Consider the following 23,382-nt stretch of genomic DNA (forward strand, 5'->3'; position numbering starts at 1 on the left):
ATGAAGAAACTAGGAAGAGAGACATTTGACAAACGACAAACAAAATTTATACATACCTTACTCTATTATTAGCACACTTTTGACCTTAAAAACTCCCATGAAGAAGAGTTCATTCAGGACTGTAAATTTAAGCACCTGCAGATACTGGTTCTGCCCTACACATCTGCTCCCCAGCTCTTTGTTTCTCTGCTGAGTGATCCTCACAGAAGTGATACTACTAACAATCTCTTCTCTCTTCATTCCAAAAAATGCAGCTCATGCAGAAATTACCTGGATTAGGACTTCAGAGAGTCAGCTATCAGCACTGGTGCTCAACCCCCTATTCCCAGTTTTCTAAAGGTCCATTAAGGTAAAATCTCTCAGCTAATGACTTCACACATAGCACACTCTTGGATAAATTGCAGCAGCACAGGAAAGCTACATTTTAGCTAAACAACAAAAATCAGAGGTGACAAGTTTGCATAAACTTATTTCCAAAGAGCAAAAGTCATCACCATATCCTCTTAGGGAGAGGTTTCCAGAAGGACTGACAAGGACTGCTCACCAACTTTCCACCAAACCATGGAAGAGCTCAGGTTGGAAGGGACCTTAAAGACCACCCAGCTTCAACCCCTGCCATTGGCAGGGATTCCACCCACTAGATCAGGTTGCCCATGGCCTTGTCCAGCCTGGCCTTGAACACCTGCAGGGATTGGGCTTCTCTGGGCAGCCTATCCTCACTACCCTCTGAGTGAAAGATTTCCTCCTAACATCTCATCTAAATCTTCCCTCTTTTAGTTTAAAATCATTCCCCTTTTTCCTGTCACTATTTGACTGAGCAAAAAGTTGCTCTCCTTTTTTTTTTTTTTTTTTATATAAGCCACTTTTAAGGATTGAAAAGCTACAATAAACAAAACTTTCTTAAACAAAATAGAGGCCAGTCCTCAAATACATAAATGACTATTTTCTAGACTGGGAATCAAGTCACACATTTAAACAAGTAGCAAATCACCACAGAATAAAGCTGTCTCCCCTGCCCTCAGTGCTTTATAAGCATCCTTCAGCATGAAACAGATTCGCTGGAGCTTACATCTGAAGCGGTATGCCCAAACCATCACAACCCAGCAGTCTGCACATGATAGCTCATGATTGGCTACTGGCTGAGCCCAGAAGCAGTAGGGGAGCAATGGGCTTGGAGCAAATGATCCCCCACCTCCCTTCCTAAAATCCAGTTATTCTCTAATCAAATCATTCACTGCTGGATAGCAATTAGAACCATGTCTATCAACAACTGCGTATCAAGTATGTGCCCTGAAGGTATTTTTGCTGCCACATAGATACTGTTTCCCTAGAATGCAATGTCACTTGAATATTTATGAACAACCTTTCTTAGAAATTTTGGTCATAACTGTAAAAAGTATTCTTGAAAATAATTTGGCCTCTTATGGAATACAACCAATTCTGTCTCGTGACATGAGATCCAATAACATACAAAACTGTCACATTCTGTCCTAAGCTTCTCTTCCAGTGAGTAACTGAATTAGGACCATGCTTAGGTCAGTTATTTCTAAAGTGGTAATTTGATGGCTCTTCATTGCTCTGAAACAATGTAGTATTTCTTTGAATAATACTTCATGGACAAGTGTTTAATCCTGAAAAAAAAATCATCCCACCCAGTATCAGGTGTGGGGACTGATCTAGAGAGGGAGTCATGGTTTTCACTGGGATGTAGTTAATTTTCTTCACAGAGTCTTGTGTGATGCCTTATTTTGGATTTTTGATGAAAATTTTCATTATAAAACTGATGTTTTAAGTTGCTGCAGAGCAATCCTCACACAGAGCCAAGGCCTTTTCAGCTTTCCATGCTGCCACACAGTGAGCAGGCCAGAGACACAGCCAGGACAGGTGACCCACGCTGATCAAAGAGCTATACCATGTCGTATGGTGTCTCACTCAGCAATAAAGCTGGGTTAAAAGAAGAAGCAGCAGGGATGTACAGAGTGATGGCATTTATTTTCCCAAGAAAACAATGTGTGATGAGCCCTGCTTTCCTGGGAGCTGCTGAACATCTGCCTGCTGATGGGAAGCAGTGAGTGGCTTTCTTGCTTTGCTTTACCTAGCGAACTGTCTTTATGTCAACCCATGAGTTCTCGTGCCTTTACCTTTCCGATTCTCTCCCCCATCCTAACTGGGGTGAGAGAGAGAGCAGCTGCGCGGTGCTGAGTTGCCTGCTAAGGCAGCTGGCTAAAGCACAGCAGGCACAAAGTCTGGAATATATTTGCTGCCTGGTAGAAATCATTCTTCCTAAAAAGAATCAGACATTTTGGCAGGAAAACAGGCAAGATGCAGGGAAATCAGAAACATGTCATGATATAGTTGTCTATTTTTCTTTCAAAAGCGCCACGTTCACTTAAAAAGTCAGCTCCTTTCCAGATACTAAATAACACATTCTTCAAGAAATTTTAAATTGTATTTAAAATTTTCTAAACCTGTTCCCGAAACAGTAAACTTTGTGATAAGCCAAAAAAAAATGAAGTCTTAGATGAGATAACAGTGAGGCTTCAAATGAAAATCCCTGCATTTTTTCTTTTCCTCTATCATTTTGAATAAAATATTTGCCCTTAGACTGAAAGTTTAAGTCTTTTCTTGAAAGAAATGCAGGCAATTCCTAAATCAAACAGAAGTTATACATGAACTGCTGTGGAAATTTCTTTTAGTAAAATACAATAGAAGTTATCTAGCAAACCAATTAAATAGGTAGCATGAGTGCAAGCAAGCAATGCCCAAATTTATGTACCAGCTTTTTTTCAAATACATTTTCCCATGAGGATATGTAGCTTGCTCTTTAAATATCCTTTGTTTTATCAATTATCTTCCTACAGGCATAATTCTCTCCCAGGGCTGTAATGCCAGTACAGATGCTGGAAGTGCAAGAAAATTTTGACATTTAGAAGCAACTAATTATTTCCATTTAAATGCTCTGAGCATCAGCAGAAATCAGCATCTTTTAATACAAAGAAGCCAACAGTCTGGACAAGGAAAAGAAACATAAGGCATTATAAAAAAAGGCAAATGTTTTACCTAGCAATTTATTTTTAAGGGGTATTTTAACACACCAATTATAATTTTTAAAAAATCTCCATCGTGATGATTTTTTTTAATTGCTCAAATAGGAAGAAAAATCCATTTATAATATTTTTTTTTTTTTTCCCCTGAAGGAATTTTGTGGTCTAAGCCCTGTTCACCTTATTCTACTATAAGTGAACTTTTGAATTGTTCTGGTTCACAAGGAGCTCTGGTGTCATTTCCCCTCATTCATTCCTGGGTTTCTTGTCGCTACTTTATCCAGCCCTCCTGCTCCATCTGATGCCTTCCTCATGCCTGTGCTGAAAGCAGAATTTGGGAACCTTGCAGGGCCAGCTTCTCAGAGAACAACAGTAAGGAGCCTGAGCTATCTGTACTACAATCTACATTCATACATACATCAGCTAAGGAAAAGAGATCTCTTCTTCTAACATCCTTAGCTTATTCTTAGGGGGCACCCTTACTTTAAGAGCTGAGCAACAAAGAGACCTGCATAGGGAACAGAACCTCCAGCTATTCACATAACCGATTCTGCCACTATGCAACCTTAACAGCAGTCATAACAGAAAAAATGCTATTGTGCCTAGTAACTTATTAATGCTAAAATCACATAGAAAAAGCCTTGTCAGATTCTGCACTAACACCACTGCCCATAACGCTATTGAACTACAGAGCTACCAGCCTGAGCTGGGGTGTTCTTGGCAAATCAACACAAGTAACAGATTCCAAGAATGAAATCAGTTCCACCAGCAAAGTCACTATCCAAATGTCCCTTCAGTTGTTTCTACATTGTGGAAGAAGCTGTAGCTCTAACTATTCAATTGCCAAGGTATTACATTTAGCTATGACCAGTGACCTAGTTCAATGTGAAGAAATACTGCATCTGCATACCTGTGATGTTTAAAATGGTGGTACTTAGTATCATCACTGCATACACAAAAATTAATAGGGGAGAAAAATGCAACTGCCGGATTTGTCTGCACAAAAGCTTTCTAAACCATATAAAGTGGCCTTCTCTGCTCTTATCATCTTAAAGTTTTGTGGTTATTAGTGTTGAGCAGGTAAGCCTCTTTTAGTGAATGCAGCAAAGCATATTTGTAGTCACAACAGAGTCCAGTAGCCCTAGTATCAATTCTACTGGGGCAACACATCTCTGCCACAGAGCAGAAAGATAGGCACAGCATCTGCCTTCACCTAAGATGCACATTCAAATAAAAAGTTATGCAAGACATAAGCATGTCTGGCACAAAACAAAATCCAAGTTGTCATTTTCAGGACCTCTTTTTGATTAGTTTTTGAAAGATTGCAGGTGCTTAGGTTACATCCTACTGTGGAGAACATAATTCGGCTGAGACTGAGAAATTCACCAGGAGATTGTAGCTGTCAGCCATCACCTTCTGTAGGCATTTCTATGCTTTGTGACAAGCAAAACATTTCCAATAAATCTGAGGCTACAGCTGTCAATGCACAAATGGACTATGAAAAATATAGCGGGACCCATAACAAAAGAGGAATACAGCAGCACAAGTTTTCAGGCAAAAACATTTCCACAACATCACCAAAAAAGAACAAATGACCATGAAGCAAACTAATTTTTGACTGATTTTTGCAGGTTCACTCAAAATGTAGCTTAACTGATTTTGATAAATCATGACTTATGCCCCTGTGTAAAGTGCTTTATAAACACCTAGTTTTTTTGTACCAAATCATCTAATTGCTGCCTAATAAAACACCAAAGGACAGGCCAGAAATTATTTAACTGTTGTAGCAGTGAGCTAGAGCCAAGGGACAAGTCCTGAATTTTTCAATTCTGTGCTCAAAATCCTGTAGCTTAACACCCATGAAAACTGCAGCCACTCCAGTGGTGAGGTCCTATGACTGCAAAGATAAGCTTTTGATATTTTTTCTCTTCCATAAATATTAACAGTTAATTTATTATGGAAATCCAGAAGCTCCAATTGCCTAATCATTTTTAAATACCAAAATCAACAAAAAGCTGTGATTTGACCAGCAACTTTAAGGCTACCTGATTCTATCAAGCCAGAACAAGAATATAACTGAGGCAGCTATTGATGTATATACATTTTTACAATTCCAACCCAATGCAAAAAAGCTGTATCTGATTGTAATGCTGTTATAAAACTGTTATAAAATCATGTTAGATTAAACTAAACTGGTTCCACACACAGGGTTTTAGGATTGGATTTTGGAAAGATCCATTATTTATTTATTTTTTTTATTATTTTGGAATAATTTCAAGTGAAATTTGAAATAATTTCAAATTTCAAGTGAAATTATTCCAAACGTAGCAAGATTGTGTTAAACTTGACTTGAATCAGTCATATTCCAGAAGCTTACCTTCTCCTTGTACAGACTTGATGTGTTGTTACCTGATGCTGTGATATGCATACAGAATGTTTGATTCAATGGATTTCTATGCCTTCAAATCTAAATTTCTGGATTAAGTCAATATTCATGTCAGCTACAGCAAGTAAAAGTAACATAAATATATATACTGTAAGATATTACTCAAAGAATGCTGAAACATAACAAAATAAATGGAGGAGACCAATAGAAATGCATCCTTATGCAGGCAATGCTTGTCAAAACCTCAAAGAAAGAAAGAACATTGAATGTATGCCTATGCATCAGTTGCCATAACTTTAGCTACTACCAACCTACAATAATGCAGTTGATCATTGTCTCTTTTGTCTAATTTCTCTTTGTGGGTCAGCACTCATCAGCCTCTGCACTTCAGCTTTCAAGTCAAGAGAATACTCTATTCAGAGGAAGTGAAAGCATTCCCAGATGATGACTCTACAATAAATGCTCACTTTTCCTCAAAGCATGAGTGGCAGGAACTCATCTTGTTTCAGGAGAGGCTCAGTTTTAAATATTTAAAGTAAAATTTAAAGCTGTTCCATGAAGATGGGCTTATTTGTATCATTTATAAATCAGATCATTTATAAAGTCATATTTGTGTGACACTGTCTTTTGATTGTATAAGCAAGACAAACTCTTAATTCCACATGGATACATTCAAAGTCAACTGACCAGCAGCTCAGCCTTGGGTCTGCAGGAATGCATCGAGCAAATAATCCTAACTCTTCTTAGGCTCGTCATTTTATTTTTATATTTTCTTTCACTGATACAAAACACCCCCCACAAAAAGATAAATTTTAGCTTTCACTTCGTAGGTCCCAACCAACAGTCACTCCTACATACTGTTGATAAACTAAGAAATATAGTTACACTCTATTGCTGCCAGAACAAGAAACCAAAATTCTGGCTAATAATAACAAAATTTTAATGATCTAACAGTTAATCTGGCCATCCACAGTCAATGGAGACAGTAACCCAAGATGTATGCAACGAGTTGCCCTTAAGTACACAGGGAGCCTGGACAGCCTGCTAGACACTAAAATTTTCTGGGGAAAGTCAGCAAGACGCCACCCAAAGGAAGTACTAGGGAAAACACGTACAACACGCTTAACTAGATCGCTTCTGGAAATGAAGGCAAGGCTGAACTTCAAGCTCACTTTCTTTGGCTATAATACAAAGAGAACTGAGCAGAGCTGATATGTCTGCTGCAGCTGAAGCCCTGCTAAGAAGTATTCCACATTCAAGGGGGATACGTGTGCGAACTATTTAACCTGCACTTAATTTAAGAATTGGTCCTTTGTGGTGAAGCATTCTCAGTTGTAAACATTTTAGGAAGCAAAGGGGGCCAAGTGACAAGGCACTGAGCACTTTTTAACCAATTGGTGAGACAGCTGAAGCAGAACTACTTCAAAATATATTCCCTACAGCCAAAGCTGAGACTTACGTCAAGATCACAGCAACGCACAAAGAATGAATTTAGATATTGCTTACCTGACTTTTACTTGGATGAAAAAAGCCCACTTTGAGCAACTACCAGGCTGACTTCTGCCATCTGCATCAGTCCAAGGACAAAGCTGCCTTTCTGGAGTTGAAATGGTTGTATGAAAGTAGGGCAAGACTTTTTGACTGCACTAAGCATGGTAAGCGGACTGTATCTGGGCTGCAACAACAATTGCTATCTCTCAGCCCACAAGATATAACCTGTATTATGAAAGAGCTTGCATCTCCCCCAGAAATCAGACCTTTAGCAATGAAGTGCATGAAAAGAGGTATGATCAATGATATTTTGTTCCTATTTTGCCTCTCCAATTGTTAGAATCCTTTTATTTTCAGCATTCTTACCCTCACCCTAACTTACTCAAATGACACTCAAGCTATTCAGCATTGCAAGAGTTGCAAAGTTTCAAATTTGGTGTCTATAGAGTTGAATAGAAGTGGACTACGATCCTCATGGCTCCCTTCTAACTCAGGGTATTCTATGAGTCTATAAATAGCATAAACAAAGGTTCTAGTTGTGCACACATTCAAGACTTTGTCTCCAAATGTCTGCACATGATTCCATCTGAAGTTTACATTTGCAGACATTGTACCAATGTACAACTGTACAATAACACTAAGAGCTAAATTTTTGCATAGCAACTTCAACACAGAACCAAATTTGGTCTTCAAAAAATCTAGTTAAACAATGAAAATGAAGCCTGATATTCTGCTATTGGAATGTCATTAATACAGTGAAATTAGGTGTAAAGTACAGAAGATTCTATTTTGGATGAAAATCCAGAACACTGATATTACATTCATATATGTAAAATAGAATTATATATATAAATAATATATATTTAAGCAGTAGATGAGCACCCAGTCATCCCAGGGCATAGCTGTCTTCAGAAATTCTTTGTTCTAGAATTCCAGTGGGAGAATTTCCCTGAAATGTGTGTTTTAAGTATGACAAGCAGTGCTTCCTACTCGCACCTGACTCAGAAAAGCTGATATTGAAATAACCTGAAATTAAATCCCAATCATTGAGAAATGACAGTTTCTGTGAAAGTGAGTTCAAGTCTCCAGAAAGCAAGTTGTTGAGTGCTGATTTTGTCCTTTAAAGACCAACCTACCCAGGCAAAGTAGGAGGAGTATTATGTCATTAATAAACACTACCTTATTGATTTCCCTTGAAGAATGTGCTCAGAGATAAAGAATGTCTTTAAAGCTCTAAAGAAGATGTGGGTCATAGAGTCCCACTTGCTCAGAAACTATACAAGTTTGCTACTTCTTAAATCAGAACAAAGAAGTTAGAAGACAGCATAACAACTGCAGAAATCTCTCAAAAGCCTAGCCAATATAAAAGGATGTGTAAGTTTAAGAAAAAAAAAAGCGGTTTAATCAACAGATGTTCATGCTCAGAATGCACTTAAGGAAATGCATTTCTAGGTGCTTGTAATGATAACCACATCATGAAAATCCTTTCTGACGTACATGAAAAAAAGTTGTAGAGTAGGTCTAAATGCTATATGAATGTAAGATTGCATCTGACACACCAATGAAAGTGTGGAATCCAGGGTTAAGGCTGTTTACTCTCCTCTGTCTTCTGGATGCCCTCCTCTGTGGCATAGTGTCTTTGACTTGGTCACAGCAAAATTATTTGCTTTTCTTTAAGTTTGCTATGATACTACTCAAGGTAGCAAAACTGAGGGCTGACTGAAAAGCTACACTAGGACAACTGGGAATCCAAATGACAAGTGAGACAAAGCAGAAAAAACATCCCAAACTTCACATCCAGAGTGACAGTTGCTGTGCTGACCATTCCCACTCATAAGTTGGGTTCAGAGCTTAAAATTAAAAACTACAGTTATATATAGTTATATATTCTTCTGTGCAATTCCTCTCTTCCCACCAACATAGAAGACCTCGAAAAAGTTCAAGAAAAAGTAAGCCCGACAAGGTAAGAACACTTGCTGAAGAGCAACTACAAAAACATGGATCTGTAGTAGTAGAATAGAGACATGAATGGTAGAGCTGAGACAGAAGTCTGTAACATCACAAGAAGTGCAAAGGAATGAAATAGATTAATAGGGACTGATTGTCTATCATCTATGGAAAAAAAAAAAAAAAGGAAAAGTTAATGAACTTTGGATGAAACCAACAGGCAAAACCAAATACAAAGTTATCACTCTTCCCATGTGTTTGGATTCTGCAGCTCCTTAATGCAGAAGATAAGGATGCTTGAAAAGTACTTGGGCTCAGAGAACAATGGGACAAGTTCAGGGAAGAGAAGACTTCTAGAGCTATTGAGTACAACACCACTACTTCTTGCTTTACAGAAGTCTTCCACTGAAAATTGAAGGTTAAAAGAGATATTGTAGAGATACCACAATGTTTGTGCTGTAAAATGTTTTTTTCTTATCATGCTGGCTACTGTCAGAATCAGGATACTGGGCAAGACAGACATCTTGTCACACCAAGCATAGTCTTTGTCATGCTTTGAAATAAATAAACAGTTGATAGAAATTGTCATACATTATTTTATGGTAAATTTTGAGTATCTAAGTTATTTAGGAACCCATCCAAGTTTCTTTTAGCTCAGAATATATCAAATAATTACTTTACTCCTTTCAGCCAGAACAGTTTAGCAGTGCACTGGATTATTCAGCTCTAACTGTTGTCTGTTTGCTGTGTCATAATGTATTAAAAATGAGAAAAGATTTAAAAAAGAAAAAAATAAACAGCCCTCTCCCAACGTACTTCTCTCATTTTCAGCATAAACTTTTCAGAAAATTCAGGATTCAGGTGGCACTCAATTAAACATTTCTAAACAATGATCGGAAGTAGAACTTGAAACACCAGCAGAAGTATTTGCCAAGTGCTTTTCCATTTGACCAGGACTGGCTATGAGTCAAGTAGAAAGGTAGAAAGGCAGGTAAGAATATTGAACAATTCTCCACAAATAGCAACATGAAATTACAAATTATATATAAGCTTCCTAACAGTAGGTTCTGCTGTTGACACATACAAAGTACACTGAGCAATAGGCTGTTACCACCTCTCAAGACTTCCATAAAACAAAATGTTAGTCTTGAGCAACAATTTAGATATAAGCTATGTGCTGCTAAGCTAACTTTCAAAGCATAAAGAATCAAAACACTTTAAATGTATAGCCCTCATATGAGAGTAGTCTCAAAACTCTAAGTTCATGCGAGATCATATGTGTATTAATATTTGTAGATCAATATGATATACATGTATAGGAAATGAAGGCTGAATACGTTCTCATAGTTACACCACAAGTTACTCTGAAGTGGTGCTTTAAATATGAAAGCAGAATCAAGTTTATTGCATCTATGTTCTACCCAGCCATTGTACATATTTTTTTTGAAAGTAAAGATTTTGTTGATGAGCATTTAGGTGTGTGCTCAACAGTTTACTTTTTTAGTAGTGCATCCAAGACCACAAAAATAATTTCTGGATTGTATATGCAGTGATCTAATGACATATCCTCTCTGAACATAAATAAGTAGTCTGGGGGGAAACAGATGAGAAAACTTGAATCATTTTTGATTATTTTTGTAAGTTTGGTATGTGCCTAGAGTGGCTTACCACATCTATTGCTATTATTAGCTATTTGTCGTCTAGTTTTTGTGTTATGAAACATAATACTGACAAATCTGAAGCTGCTGTAAATTCATCTTAGTTACAAATGAACCCTACAAAACGTGTCTTTTCAACTTGAAAAATTCTGAAGTATCATTTGAAAAATTGGCCATGCGATTTACTTTGTATTTGGAGTTTGATACATGCAATTTCTATCTTATTTCCATCTTAGTTTTTTTTTGTTTGTTTTTACATACACAAATTTCACTGCAATTTGGCATTAAGTCCTCCCTTCCTTCCACAATTGTTTCAAAATTGTCATCACGTATTCAAAATCGGTTTTTGCTTGTTTTGATGTTCACCTCCAAAACACAAAGGTACAGATTTTTTTGTTAAGCAAAAGTTAGAGCAGCTGTATTTTGCACCTGCACTCAACATATGTAGCAGAAGACTGTGGGAGAAGATTAGTTTAGCGTTTTTATGCTAACCTGCAGGAATCAAAAGAAAAGCAAACACTCCCAGAGTATTCTGTGAAACTCTGCAGCTCTTTTAAATAACATCCTTCATCAAAGGATTAAATACAACTGTAAGAGGCACTGATCCAGTATTACTGCTGTTAGCACCTGGTCCTGAAGACATTGAGAGGTCCTTGAAACTCACAGTTATTAGAGTGGGTTCAAAATTAGACAAAGTAAGCATGTCTATCTTAACTTGTAGCAATGCAAACTGAAAAACCTTGTGCTTAAACAGCAAGAGTTTTTACATTACAACGTGCAATGCCAGACTGTGCCTGGTAATGCATAAAGCTAGAGATCAGTGAGGATTAAATGATACTCCCATTAGAAACCTATGATTCAACTAAAACTTAAATGCTTTGCTTGACCAGTTATACTCAAAATGACAGACTGTTGCAATTTTTTTCCTCATGTTCAAATATTTAGACACAAAGAAGGCAGGAATCAAATGTTCCCCCATGTTACTAGTTGGGACCTCTCTGGTTTGGGATGGAGCTACTTCTGGTTCTCTGTTTGTCTCCTAGGTACAGGGCTGGCAGGCACTTCAGGGATGGCCTCCCACACTACCTCCTCCTGGAAAGGTTTAATTTTAAAAAATAGTTAAGGAGAGCAGGGAATCCAGTCCAAGTTTCTTTTGTATTTGAGTGCAGTAGGCTGTTGTGGTTCACTCATTTTGGAGGAGGTTAAAAACAAAAACCCCACCAACACTAAACCACTCTCCCACCTAGAACTATAATTGGAGGGAATCTATTCAGTAGAATTCTAGAGAAGTTGCTTTTATGGGAAGTAAAAAACCTGCAGAACGCATCCAGTGTTACAAACAAAATCCATGACAAACCAGTCTGACAATTACATAAAGCTGAAATCCTGGTGCACAATTAATGAATGTTCTACTTGCAACACATACCGAATTCTAACAAGAAAAGTAAATCTGTGTGGGATGCAACTTAGAAAGTATTTTTCTCTGGCAGGTAAGCCATGTCAAGGCAAGATTACTAGTAAATTTTCTTTTGTCTTGCTTCAGAGCTTGATGTATACATGTTTTTCAGTCTTTAATTTACCTAAGCAGCACACAGTGGGCTAAGTGTAGGAGGCTTTTGCATACTTAAATGTTATAAAAAGAAAGCTTTAATACTGATGCTGCACAGCAATAATAATTTATCGCTTCTCCAAGGATATATAGTGGTGGGTACACAACCTGTGTAATTGCCAAAAGCAATAAAACACTAAGTAACAAAACCATTTTTTATTTCCAATCAATTTGTGTATCACAAGATCTGCTTGGCTATGTTATTTGATTTAGTTATTTTCATTTGCCATGGAAGAGGTACATCTTTGCTTCTAGATGCCCTCATATGTGTTAGCAATAAAATTCATAGCCCTAAAACCAGTAGAATAGCCAAACAAATAGCAAGAACTCTGATCAAATGGTCTTATCCTTTCTGACAGCTCCAGAAGGAACCTCACCCTCCACATTCTGGTCCATTTCAAAAAGCAGAACTTTGCACTTCATTCTGAAGCCTGGTCTTGCCAAGCCCAATTTGGGGGTGAATTAAATCCTGAGCTATGAGGAGAATCTTGGGAGCATGGAGAAGTTAGTGTAAGCACTACTGGTAACTGCAACTGAAGCTATGCAAGAGGCTGTATCTAAGCGCCTGATTTTCTTTTAACCAACTCTTTACATTTCAGCCAATGCATTAATGTCAGAACATCAATGGAAGCTGCTCAAAAAGAACAATTCTAACCAATCGAGCAGATCACCCTGTTCAGTATTAGCGTCTGCAGATGGATTTCTGAGAATTCCCAACACAGAACACCCCTGACCTTTACATAACAAAAATAAGGTCTGTAGCAATGAAACAGAAGGAAATGGTTGTAAGGTTTCAGGTGACTTGGATACAGGCCTACACAGTCAGAACTAGAAGTGCTATTCATTTAGAGATGCCTATCCTAGCTTCAAACTAGTCACACTGACTTTGTCATGGTACACTACAGAAGGCAAGTGGTGAAAATTCCTCTTGGAAACTGTGGTATAATTGCCTGAAGTGACTAGGAAAATAAAACTAACATTCACATTTTTTAAGGAAAATGTAAAGCACTGAAGAGGCTTTCAGGGTAGGGCATAGCTGCATTACCTGAGTGTTCCCTAGGCTTTCAACCTTAGATGCTATCGCGCTGGGGAAACTTGGTGTGCTAGCCCTAAGGAACAGCACGGAGCATAGAGTGGAGTGGAGACACCATGGCTAGGCTCTGTAACCAGGTGGGGACTCTATTGTTCTTGTGCACACCGAGACCAATAAACTGCACTTTTTGCCACCCTGAGCCAAGGACGTGTCATGTTTCGACAAATGCTGTACTCTAGTGTACTTTTTACTCATTATAATATCATTATAATACCAAAACACACCTCCATCCCAAAAGCTACCCGCCTCCAAGGTGTGACCACCCCTCACCGAGCATGTGCTCTGAATTTCTCAGAGCCTATTACTTTAAACGGAGATGGGTGAACTTTTCACCAATCATAACTAAGATATGCTTGACTAGAGTCACTCAAGCTCCACCTAAAAGATAGAAAATAATATAAATTGGCCTAAGAGAGAGGGGATCTCAGGGATGATACCACCGTCAGGGGAGATACCATCCTGAAGAAATACAACATCCTTAGGACCTCCTGACTCCTGGGATCAGTCGACGGGCTGAGCCTCTCTTCCCCCCCCCCCCCCATTGGGATGCCTTTAGGTAAGATCTGAGTACTTGCTTATAAATCTCTATAGAGTCTTTGATCCTTTTAACGCATTTATTTTTAGGCTGTGCACCTGTAACACCTGTGTATTTCATGCATGCTAGCTTGCTTTTGCAAACAGTCACTATCACCAGCAATCCAAAAGAACCTGGTTATCTGTTGCTGTAATAAACCATACTTGATTGCATTGTGATAGCTCTCATTAAATGCAACTAGGGTAAGGGTGGTTATCCGTGACTGTGATAGTTCAGTGTTCTGAATCCAACCAGGCCCCCAGACGGTTAACACGTTATTGATGAATATCTGAGCGGACCCCCAGATGGTTAATGCGTTATTGGTGAACGTCCAGCTGGTTCAGTACCCTGAATCTGACTGGGCCCGTAATGGTTAATCAGCTACGCCCCTTAACGCGACAGAAACCAGGACAATCTTCAGTGACCTAAGGCATCATCTACCTAGTTCTGTCACTGCTAACTCTGCTCTGCAATGTAAAGGCCAGCTAGCCTACATCCACACAAAGTGGCATTATTACTGGTATTGCAGGTGTACCCAAGTAAGAAAATGAATGAAGAAAACAACAAAACACAACTAGTCGTTTATTCTGTTTTGGAGCCTGCAGCAGTCTGGGAACTAGATGTCTCCTTGGCAAGCTATGCAGTGGAAGCTGTCATTTGCTATTAGTCAAATTCTCTGGAAACTTCTACAGCCCACCAGTTTATCTGCAAAAGATTAGTGGTGAGATGCAAAGCAGCCTGCCTTAGGCTGACAAAGCCTGGGAGACTATTACCCCAGCACCAGCAAGGGGCAAACATTATCAAGAGCTAGCAGCTTCCCTGTCTTCTCACTTCAATCTCTCAAATTCTTGTGAGCTAACAGCAGTGTTACCAGCACTCCAGAGTACCCTGGTCCCTGCTTCATTCCTGGGATAACCAAGAAGTTAATGAACCACGTGTGAGCACCAAAAATGCACACTAAGTTAGGACAACAACTAAAAGTAATTTGGCCCAGACAACAGTGACTGGTGGATGGCCATTGATCAAAGACAAGTGCAACAGCTTACAATAAAAATGAAAGAAATCAGAAACTGAGAACCACTAACATCACAATTTCCTATTCTCTCAACTAAAAGTGGAACATTAACACCACAATCAATCACTGCAAAGACTGCCAGTACTAGAGAGGACAAATTTAAACAGGAACTAAATATATGGTTCCTGTAATACCGTTAGCTTGTACTTTGCTTGAAAAGGAAACTGCAGGTTCACCCAGCAAAGGATTTAGTGTACATCCTCTTGGAATTTCTCTAAGTAAAGGGATAAGTCTTTGAAGTGCAAACCATGCCTCTGCAACATTGGAAATGGTATCTCCAATATCTAGAAATCAAAACCAATGACTGTTCCAGAGTATAGGCAGATGTGATCACTGTTCTTTTCCAAGAAAGTGGTACTCATAGGCCGTTCAGAGAATAGCATCTATGTTTTCATTTTGTAGAAAGGAAGAACCTTTCTTGTGTAGCACTTTGGATAATCTTCACTTCTGTATCCCTATATATCTGGCCACAATACTTTGGAGGGCTTTCTAGCTCTTCCAAAAGATGTGGTAAAGTTTGCAAAAGTGCCAATTTTTTTGATTCAGAGGCCACTCAAAGGGTTTTTCAAAAAGTCTCAAGCTATGGTCTATGTGTACACACACCATGCAGAGTTTTTGACTGACCTTCAAAATATAAATATCACGTAATTTTAATCACTACAATCAAAAAGCTGAAAAACAATTTTCTGGGCTAAGAATCATTATATTTTTATCAAAAAAAAAAAAAAAAAAAAAAAGATTCTCACAGCTAGCAGTCTCTCTCTTCCGAGTACTCAAAGTAGATGTCTACTTCGCTACCACCAAATGGGGGGGGGGGGTCTTTTCAATTTTAAAAAAAGTAAATGATATTACATAAGAGCATCATTTTATTTCTAAAGGGCATTTTTAAGCTAAAAGTTAACATACAATGTTGAAGCTACCCATCCATGAATATTGCATTTTGTTAATTTCAAACAGTAATGTTCAATGGTTTGAAAATTTTTAATGAGAATGGCCATCTCTGTAGATTGAAAAGTAGGATTTAAAGCTGATGTCTTGTTTAGCACTTGAAAAAGTGACTCCACCTTTAAATATTCAAAAGTTCTCATACAAACTTAATTTCTATTGTTTTGGCTGCTGTGTACTACAGCATCCCCATAAGCTGCTTTGCCTAAAATCATACAATGTCATGCAGGTAATGACAGATACCCTTTATGGAACAAAAGATTTCTTATACCTTTTAGAGATAGAGAAAAACATGCCTTATTTAAATGCCTAAATAAGGCATTTAGCAATGCCTTATTGGTTTTGTGCTTCTGTTCCTAGGAGAATATCAATATCATAACAGTTGTAAATGGAAAGCCCAGAGAGGTCCACATCTGATTTTATTCTGGACAAAGCTATTTTCATTTCTATATACTACAATTTCAAAGCCTTAGCGAGTCATGAAAACAAAAATGACAACTTCTAAATGTACTCATAGAAGTTATACTAAAAACACACATTTCAACAGCTTAAGTGTCAGCCTGTCTTGTTACCTATAATCACATTGATTGAAGTCTCTGTATTTCGAAGGCAAAAATAGCAGTGATATAACAAGGAAAACCTATTGCAGTTCATTAGTCATGGTACATTAGAAAAAAAAGATTCTTGGGCAATTTTATGGCCATTTAAAAAATGGTGCTCTCTCAAAACAGAAAGTCTCAAGAGATTAATATTTCACTTATTTTGCAGGGGCTGGGTAAGCTACATCTGGAAAACTAGTGAAACCAAGCAGGCCATGCAGAGGGAAGGAAGGAGTGATTGGAAACTGCACATCCAGTGCAGATTTTCAGCATTGTGTTTATTTGTAGTGCCTGACCTACATCTGTGTATCCAAACACTTCAGGGAAGGGAAGAGTTCAAAAACTTAATTCGTGTTTGAAAGTTGTGTTACAGACCTCTGTGAAGAACAGTAAACAAGCAAGATAAGGGAAAGTTAGTGGATCTCAGACCTAATTTTACATATGAAATGATAATCACTTAGGACTGAGTCCTTAGTGTTAGAAAAAATGAATTTATGAAAACATCAGCTCGGTTCTCAAAAACAGATAAAAAAGGAGTAAACATGGGAATTAGTAGGACTGAAGGAAAAAGCAAAACAGAGCCATGATTCAGTTTTATCAGCCTGTAGTGTGACCATATCTTGAATGCTACAAACACTTCCAGTTGCCCTACTTTAATATGAATGGGGTAGGAAACTTGCAGAAAAGGGAGGAGAAAATTATAAAAAATGTTATAGCTTGCAAAAAGAAAAGACTGGGGATATTGCAGAGTTCTTTAAAAACATGAAAAGCAAACAGAGAGATAGGGAATTGCTGCTTAGCACCACTTCCCATAGAAGAATTACCTAGAAAACAAAATAAACTGTCAACTGGCTGGCACAGAGAACAGGAAGTGGTTCTTTGCACATTTAAGCAGGTTACTGACCTCCCTGCTGGAAGATGCTGTGGATTTTAAAGCAGGCCCCAAAGAATGAACAAAAATTACACTCCATCGAGCCATGTACATGTTAGTACAAAGGCAACACCTCTTGCTTAAGAAATACTGCATGTTGTTTGAGCATGGGAGATTGCAGGCAGCTAATATTACATGCTAGCCCTGTTTTTATGCTCCTCTTTATGTATTTGCTGTTGGAGACAGGACACAGGAAGATGGACCTTTGGTCTGACTCAGGGTGGCCACTGCTGATGTTGCTCCTCCCTAAGTGACGGCTGAGAAATGCACGTCCAGTGCTCCCCTGCCAGGCTGCCACTGTGGACACCAACATCTGCTGCCAAGGGAACTTGTGACCTACCTTCTGCTGACTTCAAAATACAACCACAAATAATACAGCAATAATTGCATTCAATTTAAGTATTGCTACTAGATGAAGCATTAAAATTGAAAGGCTCAATCTGAACTGAAGACCAGTGCAAGAATATGCCTATGGAGAATAATCAGGCTCAGTTCTTTTCAACTGGTCTGTGATATAAGACAAAGCAAAATAATTCTAAGTGTTAAATTATGAATGATACAGTGAATTATTAAAGGTACGCTAGCCTTTATTCTCAAGTTCTACCACTCTTCTCCCTCTGTTTAATATTTCTTTGGCAACATAGGACAGCTTTATTCAAGGTAAGAAACAGCACACCCTTTTTACACTGTAATTCAAAGTACAAAGCCTACATACAGACATCTAACCTGGGAGCCTCTTCTGTCTCTAGAAAGGATCATACATGCCGACCAGCACCAGAACTAGCAAAAGTTTCATCCAGTGTCAGTGATTTATGTCACAGTCCAAGATCTTTACAAGCTACAATGAATCACACTGAAAGCAAAGTGAACATATAAATTAAGTCTTGCAAACACCTGGCACCTGAGCGCCAGCTGCTCATGTTCAACCAAGGTATTTTATTTCACTGGAGGCAACAGGGTTGGCATCAGTGACATATTTACAGTTATCCACTTCCTCTTGTAGGTTTAAAGCCTTCAGCAATGGCTCCCAAGAAAATATCTGATGTGGGTAGTGTTACAGTACACCATATTCCACAGTACTCACCTCCTGTGCCACTGCAGGAGTACCTTTCTTGTTTGTCGAAGATCTGTTTATATCACCTTTTGCATTCTCATGCTGGAGAAATTCCAGATGGGAGAAACAGGAAACTACAGGAGTACTGCTGGGACAGAACGGTAGAATTAGTTGGTGATTTTTGTTGTTGTAGGTGTGTTTTTTTGTTTTTTTTTTTCTTTTTTCTTAATAGCCTGCACATTTTCCTTATCTCTACCCAACGTCTAAAGACTAAGCATTTTACTTCACCTGGTACGTAAGCTCTTTTTGATACTGAAGCTATTCAAAAGTACAGAGCTAAGAAATCATGGTCCATGAAGAAACCAGCCTCTGTTCAAGTTAATCAAAGCGTATCACTGTTTGTATGTGAGCAGAATAAAGTCTAGATATTTTCTACTCCCCTACTATGCAAATTAATGACAACATGCACAGCTCTATTGCTTATTTCAACAACAGCAGGACATCCAGGTAAGTTAACGCATTTTTCTTTTACAATTTACACTTCAAATTATATGATTATGCTGCAATGCAAAATACTGCAAAATACTACAAGTACATCAGCATGCTGCAATGCAAAATACTGCAAGCTGACAATACACAAGATGAGCGTTTTATTGCTTGCAACAAGCATTGCAAAACTGGAATGAAAATGACAATGTTTTCAAATAGAAATATTATCATTACCGTAAATAGTTATTGGGTTTTCTTCTTGGGCAAAGCCTTAAAACATCTCCAACAACCAACAAAACCCCCTCAAGACCACTGTTTTATATGTATCATTATGAACTGCAGACAGACATCTACTTCTGAAAGTTTTAGAGACATTTAAGCTTTTGTAATCAAACATGGAAATAAAACCACCTTGTGGCATTTACTACCATGATTAAATAAGGCTGCTCTTTACTGCTAGGCAGTCTCTTAGAACTACATTATAACTTGTTTTCAGAGTGACTGTTTATGGACCATCACACTGCTCAGAGTCTGCAGAGAGCACAATCCACTTCTCTTTCAAATGGTCTTTGACAGGCAGCTCCAACCCAACAGGATAGTATCACAATGAAAAGGGCCTTACATTTCCCAGGACTTTCTTCATTGTTATATAGCAAAAAGGAAAAACAACAGCAAAAGCCTAGAAATTACTTAAGCACTTTCATCCATTTAAAGCCAAATGTGCTTTTGATTTGGCTTTCTTTCCCAAGATGGTACAGCTTTGAGTATAATATTTTTCAAATGGACCTGGAACGTACTCAAGATACTCAAAGAAGCATTGAATCTGATCTCAACTGCAGATAAAGCATCCATAAAATGAATAAAGGCAGTGCAGTTTTCTTCAATGTACATGCAACACATTTCCTTTGTGGAACGTGAAGTGCTGGGAATGCTTTACCAGATGCAACTTGATTTTCAGGCAAATTATCATTTGCCTGAAAGTGCTAGGTCAGCTTAGCTACTTCCCCTGAAGTTGTTGAGAAATGCACCAAAACAGGCAGAAAAATGAAACTAAGGTGATCTCAACCCCTAATGTGCATCTAAATTGCTAATGTCAGTCATAAGGATTAATCTTACTGTATTCATTCATTTTCATCCTGAAAGGCACATGCAGCCCTTTCCCATTGCACACGCCCCTTCTGTTTCCCAGATATACTACAGCACAAGCATCCATAGCACCGCGTCTTCAGATGAGAGGAAATTTCTGGGAAAAGATTTATTGTGGAGAAGGAACAGAAGAAATTCTGTTTCTTACAGAAGTAGATTTACACATTTCTTATTGGTGGTGCTTCAAGTTTGGGGTTTCTTTGATGAAAAAAAAAATAATAAAAGCTAACAATGTTTCAGAATGAGTTTCAATTAGTTCTGACTGAAAATTACCCATTCCTGTTATATTCCTCTATGTGCAATACTCATCCATTCACAATATATCCCTTTTGATCTAGATGCACATAAAGTGATGGCAATTTACAGCACTTTCTAGACAGATGAAGTGAAACTTGGTTCAAGGTATAAAGTTAATTGGACAGGATATAGGAAGAAGGATAGCTGCTTTCTCCTCAAAACTTCCTGTACTGAGACAGTTTCTGATCAGAGATGGATGACAGTCGTTTCACACAGATCTTGAACCTTTTATAATAGAGTTGGTTTTTTTTGGTTTTGATGATTCTGTGAAGTTCACTGGAGCTATAGAGGAAGCTCACATTGCCTCCAAGAATGACGTTCTATTGCCTTGAATCCACTTTTACAGAAATAATAATAAATCACATTACAAGTGACATGTGGTGGTTTTGTTGTCCAGCATCACTCCCTCCCAAGCCTGTGAGGATGAAGTAGATGAAAATTTAGGAAACCATTCCTCCATTTTAATGATGATCTCACTTAAACAAAAGAGAGACCTAGTAATCATAGACCTAGTTCATGCCAAGCCTACATAAAACAGGCAGAGTCTACCACTGAATGTGGGCTTTGACATTAGACCTAGTTCATGCCAAGCCTACATAAAACAGGCAGAGTCTACCACTGAATTTGGCCTTTGACATACAGCAAAGCTCCGACACTTTGAAATGTTTATTTATTGAACCTTGTTTGTTTCTATGTGATTTCACAAAAAGGCCTAAGGGACCATTTTTGTATGTTCTAAATGCAACCTTCCTTAGAGAGTGAATTATTTTTAAATGCACAGCCAACCAAAGAATTTTTACTTGCAAACCAGTGTATTGTTTATGACAAAGCAGGTTACACAGATTTTAGTTTAGTCCTATTTCTCAAAATGGTGAAAACTTATCTCCATGATTACATCAGTATAACAAGACATTCCAACAGATGTATCATCCCAGATGAATTTAAGTGAAGAAGAGCAGACTCTGCAAAGCTATTGGTCTTTCAATCCTTTACAGATAATTTGAATTTTTAATTACTCTTGTTAGTTATTCCTACTTATTCCTACTATTCCACAAAATTACTAACTTTGAATATTGCTAGTCAAAGTTTTCACTGTGTGTATCACCTAGAAAACACTGAGTGGTCAGTTCTGAAGCCAGGGAGCTCCCATTATTCTGCAACACTGATAGTCAGGTGTTAAAAATAACAAAAGGGACAAAATGTGATATGAATTATTTGCATCTGAATTCACTTCAGAAATTATCAAAACCAGCCTTATACCTCTAGCAAGACTGTTTTACATGCTCTTGCATTCCAGAACATGTAAAGTTTTCCAGATATCTGAAATAGCAACTCTTTCCCCAGTTGCCAAGTACAACCAAGTCTGGAAAACCTAGCAATATTTTTATTGGAAAACAGAAGACATCGCACAAAGTAAACTATCCATACATGGAATCCTGTGGTGTCTGTAGTGTTACTTTGATCAGCCTCTTTGACTAAGAGCAATGCAAACCCAAGAAGGATTTGGGAATGGGGTTAGTTCAGCCAGAGATGATGTGGCTTCAGAGGGACCTAGCAGCTGCCTCCTGATCCCTACAAGAGGGAGACAAGGCCAGGCTCTCCAGAGGTATGTGGTGGGAGGTTCACTTAAGTGAAACAGAAAGTAGTTCACACAGGATTTGAGGAGAGACTTGGTTTCTTTGAGAACAGTTAGGGAGCAGAACAGGGTTTTTTTAAGGCCCAACTAGATAGAGCCCTGAGTAACCCGGTCTGCTGTAATTGCTGACTTTCCTATGAGCAGGAGGTAGGACTGGTGACCAACCACCTCACAATTCATCAAAAACCTTCCAAGTCCGTTCCACAGATAATGAAAATCAGTTGCTATTTCTCATGAGTGCTTGACAAATATTCTTGACCTTGTTTCCCCCCACACCTCCTGTTTTGTATAAAAATATATTTCCCCACTGTCCTTTCTTTTCACATACGCAAGGTAATCTCCAACAGCCATACTGTATGTTACATTACATGTTTGACAATCATTAAAGTCAGCTGGTTTTATGCATTTTGTAGACAAAAAACTGGCTGCCTTAGCATCCTCCTTGGAGATGACATATATGTATAAACATGAAACAGACATGATACTGGCAATTAAAACATATAGAAGAACTGACACATATTACCAGATAATTTTCAAAAGTTTCCTTTTGCTTTTCATTTGTTTTAAGCATTTGTTTTTATAGATATTTGTACTGGGTCTGGCTGGAATGTTAACTTTCCTGGCAGCAGCCCATACAGTGCCGTACTCTGTACTTGTAGCTGGAACAGCAGTGTTATCACACCAGTGTTGTGTCTGCTGCTGAGCAGCAGTGGCACAGCATTGGGCCTTTCTCTAACCCTCCTAGGGGGTGGGCAAAAAGTGAGGAGAGAAACATCACTAGGGCAGCTGACCTAAACCAATCAAAGGGATATTCCATACCATGTGATGTCACACTCAGCAATAAAAGGTGGAAACAGGAAGAAGAGGGGAGGGGTGGGCTCTCGTTGGGAAAACGTTGGTACTCCTCTCGAATACCAGCTACATGCGTTGAGGCCCTGCTTCAAGGACGTGGTCAATCATCACTCATTTGTGGGAAGTAGAGAGTAAATTCTTTCCTCTGGACTTCCATATAGCCTTCATTTATTTTATTTGTTTGTTTTCCTCCCTTCTTTTTATTTTTCCCTTTCCCTCTCCCTTTTTCCCCTTCCCCTTTTTATTTCCCTTTAGTTAAATTGTTTAGTTCATAATAATCTTTATTTAATTATTATTATTATTTCCCTTTAATTAAATTATCCTTATCTCAACCCGTGAGTTGTTCTTTGCTTTTCGTCTCCCCCTCCTCATCTAAAAGAGGGGGAGTGAGAGAGCGGTTGTGGGGTTTAGCTGCCCAGCACGGTAAAACCACCACAATACTGGATCTCCTAAAATAAAAATGACATGACTGAAAATGAAGACAATTTTCTGCTCCGTACAGATGTATGCATACACCACCAGGTTCCTCTGCCAAGACTCAGAGACAAAGGAGGAA

The 23,382-nt window shown here is 38.3% G+C and overlaps 1 long non-coding RNA gene across 3 annotated transcripts in view; it reads right to left on the reverse strand.

The window, feature by feature from the left end:
* Positions 1–23,382, reverse strand: part of LOC137863693 (uncharacterized) — a 169,519-nt gene that overhangs the window by 54,342 nt on the left and 91,795 nt on the right. For all 3 annotated transcript variants that reach the window (XR_011101043.1, XR_011101042.1, XR_011101041.1), the window contains one exon: positions 18,437–18,551. This is a non-coding gene — a long non-coding RNA (uncharacterized lncRNA). The remainder of the gene's footprint in view (positions 1–18,436; positions 18,552–23,382) is intronic.

Source organism: Anas acuta, chromosome 13 (assembly GCF_963932015.1).
Source record: "Anas acuta chromosome 13, bAnaAcu1.1, whole genome shotgun sequence".
NCBI lineage: Eukaryota > Metazoa > Chordata > Aves > Anseriformes > Anatidae > Anas > Anas acuta.